The sequence below is a fragment of the Pteropus vampyrus genome, unplaced genomic scaffold, assembly GCF_000151845.1.
Source record: "Pteropus vampyrus isolate Shadow unplaced genomic scaffold, Pvam_2.0 Scaffold128, whole genome shotgun sequence".
NCBI classification, from domain to species: Eukaryota; Metazoa; Chordata; class Mammalia; order Chiroptera; family Pteropodidae; genus Pteropus; species Pteropus vampyrus.
Genome location: NW_011888909.1, coordinates 5,313,167 through 5,320,067, shown reverse-complemented (window position 1 = coordinate 5,320,067; position 6,901 = coordinate 5,313,167).

Genomic DNA, 6,901 nt, shown 5'->3' with positions numbered 1-6,901 from the left:
AAAAAGAACTGTTAGAACTGATTAATGAATTCAAGAAAGTAGCAGGATACAAAATTAACATTCAGAAGTCAGTTGCATTTTTACATACCAATGATGAATTACCACCAAGAGAAATTAAGAAAACAATCCCATTTCAAATTGTATCGAAAACAATAAAACACCTAGGAATAAATTTAACCAAGGAGATAAAAATCCTATACTCTAAAAATGATGTCTATGAAAAAAAAATTTGAAGATATAAATAAATGGAAATATATACCATGCTCATGGATAAGACAAACCAACATTGTTAAAATGTCCATACTACCCAAAGCAATCTACAGATTTAATTCAATTCCTATCAAAATACCAGTGGCATTTTTTAGAGAACTAGAACAAATAATCTAAAAATTTATTTAGAACTATAAAAGACTCCAAATAACCATAGTAATCCTGAAAAAGAACAAAGTTGGAGATATCACACTACCTGATATCAAACTATACTACAAAGCTGTAAGTAATCAAAAGAGCATAGTACTGACATGAAAAACAGACACATAGATTAATGGAACAGAATAGAGAGCCCGGAAATAAATCCATGCTTATACTCTCATTTAATACATGATAAAGGAGGCAAGAAGATACAGTGGGGTAAAGACATTCTCTTCAGTAAATGGTACTGGGGAAACTGGACAGATACATGCAAAGAAAAATGAAACTGGACCACCTTCTTACACCATATGAAAGAGTAAACTCAAAATGGATTAAAGACTTAAATGTAAGAAACAAAACCATACAACTCCTAGAAGAAAACATAACAGTAACTTTCCTGGCATTGTTCTTATTGTTTTTCTAATATATCACCTAGGGCAAGGGAAACAAAAGAAAAAAACAAATGGAACTACATCAAACTAAAAAGTTTCTGCACAGCAAAGGAAACCATCAACAGAACAAATAGACAATCTACTGAATGGGAAAAGATATTTGCCAATGACATATCAAATAAGGAGTTAATATCCAAAATTTTATAAAAAACACATAGAACTGAACACTGAAAAAACACAAACAATCCAATTTAAAAATTCGCAGAAGACCTAAATTGTTATTTCTACAAAGAGGAAATACAGGGGGCCAATAGACATATGAAAAGATGAGAAATGCAAATTAAAACCCAATGAGATATCACCTCACACCTCTCGGAATGGCTAACATCAATAAATCAAAAACAACAGCTGTTGGCAAGGATGCGAAGAAAAATGAACCCTTGTGCACTCTTGGTGGGATTGCAAATTAGTACAGCTACTATGGAAAACAGTTTGGAGGGTCCTCAAAAAATTAAAAGCAGAACTTCCTTATGACCCAGCAATTCCACTTCTGGGTGTTTATACAAAGAAAACTGTGGCAGCCTGACCCTGCCTGACCATTTCCTGCTCAAATGAGTTAGTTCCTGACTGCACCCCCCTTTCCCAGGACTATCCTGCTGATGCGGCAGTCCAAAACCTCCTTAAATGGTTAAGCCAGTTTCCTTATAGTTTAGCAACCAATCAATGTTCTCCTTATGTTCTCCTTCCTTATATGGAATATCTGTAGCTGCATAGGAATATGGAAGTACAAGATTGTATAAAACTGCCCATGTTACAATCGGGGCTCAGCCTTTGGATAAGAATCTGCTGAGCCAGTGCTGGCATCAATAAACAGTGCTTCCTGCTTATAGCCTTGATGTCCCATCTCTCAGTTCGAGAATACCGCAACAAAACCAAAAGGCTAATTATTGAAGATATATGTACCCCTATGTTCACTGCAGTGTTATTTACAATAGCGAAGACATGGAAGCAACCTAAGTGCTCATTGATAGACAACTGGACAAAGAAGTTGTGGTATATATATAAAATGGAATATTACTCAGCCATTAAAAAGTAAAATCTTACCATTTGCAATGACATGGATGGACCTAGAGGGTATTATGCTGAGTGAAATAAGTCATAGAAGACAAATACCATATGATTTCACTTATATGCAGAATTTAAAGAAGAAAAGAAATTAACAAAACATTGATACAGACAGCAAACTGGTGACTGCCAGATGGGAGAGGCGGGCATGGTCAAAAGTTGAAAGGATGAAGAAATACAAATTAGTAGATACAAAACAGTCATAGGAATGTGGAGTACAGCATAGGGAATTTAGGCAATAATATTGTAATGGCTATGTATAGTGCCAGATGGGTATGAGAGTAACTGGGGGAGTAACTTTATAAATTATATAAATGCCTGACCATTGTGCCTTATACCTGAACCTAATAAAATTTTTAAAAAATAAAAGAAAGCTTCAATATCAACCTACTAATTTATATTCTTAGGAATATTGAAGAGAGCACATTATTAAAATAAGGAGTTACTTATAAAAAGGAACCTAAAAATAAAATATTTCTTTGAAATTAATTTACATTTTTGGCATCTATAAAGATCAATATGAGTAATAAGAGCACATAGCTACTAATAAAATGGAATTACTGTCACCAGAGGAAGATGGCAGACTAGAAAAAAGTAATGTAGGGAGGAGGCAAGAGAAGTAAAATGTAAATCAAGCCACATTCAGAGACTGCAATATGCTGATTAGCCCTGCAGCCAGGCCAGGAGGACACCTTCAGAACAAAGGAAGATTTCTGCTGGATTACTAACAACCCACTCTCCACACCTGTGAAGGGGAAACAGGAACCAAGAGTCATTCCATTTTCCCATGGGGAACTTATGGGTTAAAGGCTAAGAACTGCCGGCAGGCCTTTCACTCTACATATTCAAACTCTTCTCCTTACTCACTGTATGTCCATATCGAAGGAAATGGGTAAACAAAGTATTTTAAACAATAACTCACAGGAACTAAGAATGACTGAAGTCCCTGAACACTCAGAGTCCCTTTCAATGCTATTACTCTGTCTCTCACTGTCCCTCTTAGTGCCTTTACTCTGCCTCTCTCACTGCCCTCATCTCTATTGTCTCTGTCCCTCTGAGTCTCTCTCAGTGTCTTTACTCTCTCTCTCTCTCACTATCTTTCTCTCTCTCTGCCTCTGAGAGGAGACCACACTCTGTCTGTGGAATGTTATCCTTTTTCTAATAAGCTTTCCTTTTGACTCCAACTTTGGCATGTGATTCTTTCTTCAGTCTCTGCCAAAGGACCCTCTTCTCTTGGTGCAGGGCTTGGTCTCCCCCGCCCCCACTCAGAAAAATTTGTCTTGTCCTGCATTAAAAGCAGGGTTCACCACCTCCCAGGTCTGCATGGAAATTACAACTAAAGTATAAAATAATCATCATGGACAATCACCTGAAGTTCAGCTGATCATAACACAGACATCTGATAATATAAAGAAGGAGCCACATCAAAGCCCATAGGAGGAGCAAAGTCACAAATCGGGCTAGACCCACACCCGCAAGTGGGAGAGGAACACAGGGAGGGAGAGAGAGCAAGGTTGCAGAGGCTCCCATGAAGGAGAGAGGGGTCTTAGCTTCCTTCAGGGGCTCCCCAGCCCAAGGTCTCAGCCCATGGAAGAGGAGCTTCAAAAAAACCCTGACTGTAAATAATGTAGGGAGGAGGTAAGAGAATTAAAAATGTTAATCAAGCCACATTCAGAGACTGCAATATGCTGATTAGCCCTTCAGCCAGGCCAGGCAGGACTCCTTCAGAACAGAAGAAGATTTCTGCTGGGATCGCTAACAGCCCATTCTCCACACCTGTGAAGGGGAAACAGGAATCAAGAGTCATTCCAATTCCTATGGCTAAAACCACGGGGAACCTATGGATTAAAGGCTGGAAACTGCCAGCAGCCCTTTCACTCTACATATTCTTACCTTTTCAGTTACATACCATTCCCATTTCTCACTGTATGTCCATATCAAAGGAAATGGGTTAACAAAGTCTTTTAAACACTAACTCACAGGAACTGAAGAATGACATATAAACTGAATTCCCTGAACACTCACCCTTCCCCCTACTCACTATCTTTCCAGGTCTCTTGGTCCCTCTCACTCTCTGTCTCTGAGAGAAGACCACACTGTCTGTGGAGTGTTACCCCTTTTCTAATAAACTTTCTTTTTGACTTTACCTTTGGTGTGTGTGTTGAATTCTTTCCTCACTTTCCACCAAAGGACCCTCTTCTCTCAGTGCAGGGCTTGGTCTCCCATCACTTAGGGAAATTTGTCCTGCATCATAAAAAACAGAGGGAATTCTGGCTGTCTGGGTGAGACAGGAGACTCTTTGAAGGGCCCACACACAGGCTCTTGCCTGCGGACATTCACCCAGGGCACTGGTGGTGGGTCAGATTCTCATGCAAGATTCATACAGGGAAAGACTACATTTATTGGTGCCGGAATGAAGTCTGTACTGGCAGCCACAATTGTGCCTTAGTCGGCACAATCTACAAACTATACCAGCTTACCCATGCAGATCCCTCCCACAGGGCCAATTCTGAAGCACTGGCCTAAGGAAATCAGGTCACCCCACCCACCCTGCAGATTTCTCAGGGCTTTTGTTGCTGAGTGGCTGCTATACTCTGAACCATTTCAAGGCCAAACATTCCTAGCTGGCAGCCAGCACTGTAAGCACATATTTTGGAGACAGTTTCAGGCAGATCACTTCTGCCAATACGAACTTGAGCAGATTTCGGAGGTCTTTGGGCCAGTCCCAGACAACAGCTTCTCTTGCTGTGAACTGTGACCTTTGTGGGAATGCACAAATGGTTACAGAAGTTGCAGCAAGACTGAAGTTGTAGTGACCTGATGGCCATTGTCTCCCTGAGAACCCGCCCCACCCAACCCACAAATTGTCCCAGACTGCCCTTTGACAATCAACTGCGACCACTCTGCCCACCACCACCACCACCACCTCTCTCCCCGCGTCCCCCAATCCAATAGGCAACAAACTTTGGCTAGCACAGCAAGGGCATTACCAGGAAATCAGTTGCAGGCAGACCTCTGCTGTCTGCAAGAGCTACAATATTGTGTGGAAGAATTGCAGGGGTCTGTGGGACTGCCTCAGACAGCGGCTGGTCTCACCATGATCTGAGACTACAGCAGGAACACACAGGCACAGAAGTTGCAGCAAAACTGAGGCTGTATTGGCCTGACGGCCCTTGTCCCCCTGAGATCCCACTTCACCCAAGCCACAAAGTGCCTGCAGCCCATTGATAGGCAGCCTCCCCTGTCCTGACCTTTTCTGGGGTTGTGCAGTCTGCACAGGCAACAAACATTGGCTAGCACAGTGAGCACAATTTGGGGAAAACAGTTGTGGGCAGACCACTGCTGCTGTATGAGCTGCAATATGTCTTGAGTGGATCACAGGAGTCTGTGGGACCTCCCAGATAGCAGCTTATCTCCCTATGATCTATGACTATTGCAGGAATGAGCAAACACAGACATTGCAGAAAACTGAAGCTATTGGCTTGATGGCCCTTGACACCCTGAGATCCTACTCCATCCAATACACAAAGTTCCAATGGCACACTCACAAACAGCTGCCCCTGCCCTGGGATGGCGATTCCGCACAGTCGACAAAAGCAAATCTCAGCCAGTGGAGTGAGGAAAGGTCAAGGAATACAGTGACAGGAAAATCACTGCTGCCAGCATAAGATACAGTATAGCTTGGGCAGATCTCCGGGGTTTTGTGGGCTCACCACTGATGACAGTAGGTCACCCACAGTCCCAGAGCTGGCGGTAAATCTGGTGCTATGTAGGCCTGATGGCCCTGTGACTCACTGAGACAATGCCCTAACTAACCCACAAATTACCTGTGGCAAGCCTGCTCCCAGGCAACACAGTCCCATCCTATGCTTTCCTTGAGTCACAAATTCAACAGCAAACAATAGCACTAAGTTTGTGAGGCCATGCAAGGCCCCTTCAGCCAGGAGAAGTATTTGGTGGTGGGCCACAAACTCATGCCCACGAGGTTCAAATAGTCTTAAACAGAGCATGGGTGTTTGCAGGACTGAGGTGGGCAGCAGCTGGCCTTGCGATGATTGGAAACTTGTACAGGGAGCCACAGAGACAGCGCCGGTAGTGGCAGAGGGAATTTTACTCAATAGATCCAGAAGACTTCCAGGGTCTTTGAACCACTTAACATGCATATCACCCAGAGGCTCATCCAGTTTCAGAGATTTACAGGCAACTGACATGTAGTGTCAAGCCTTGAGGCACACTGGTCCCTCTGCTAAACTACCCTAGGTCAAGGACAGGGGATAACCAGACCATGCCTATAGCATCTCTTCCACTTACCTATAGATCCAGCATAGGCAACAACCATCTGCAATCACTTTGTAGCTCTCACCAGGTAGCCCTGAGAAATCAAAAGCAGTGGCTGACCTTAGTCTACTGGGGACTCCCTCCTTAGGGACCACAAAACCAACACATCTTGAGGCTGGCACTAGTCCACAACAGAGCAACTCCTGCCTAGTCCCATAAACAGTACACACAAAGGTGGTCTCAACAAGTACACAAGCCTGTTAGGGCAAATCCCACTCAGTGGAGTCAGCCCCAACACAGCAACTCTTAAGCTGTGGGCACAGCCAATTCCCACAGTTAGTCAGCCCGAGCATTAACCCAATCTGCTGATGTACTAACACCAATAAAGGCTTAGCTATAACAAAAGATCACACACAACGCACACAAAGATCATATCCAGAGCCCCCAGCACAGGATCAGAGAGTGCACCACTGGGCCACACAGGACATCTACCACATAAGGCCACCTGGCCAAGGCTGAGAGATGAAACAAATAAACCTAACACATAGAAATAAACACAGAAAAGCTAAGAAAATTAGAAAACAAAGAAACATGCCACAAATAAAACAACAGTGGAAAACTCCAGAAAATAAGCTAAATGAAATGGAGGCAAACAACCTACAAGAGACAGAGTTCAAAATAATGGCTATAAGGAT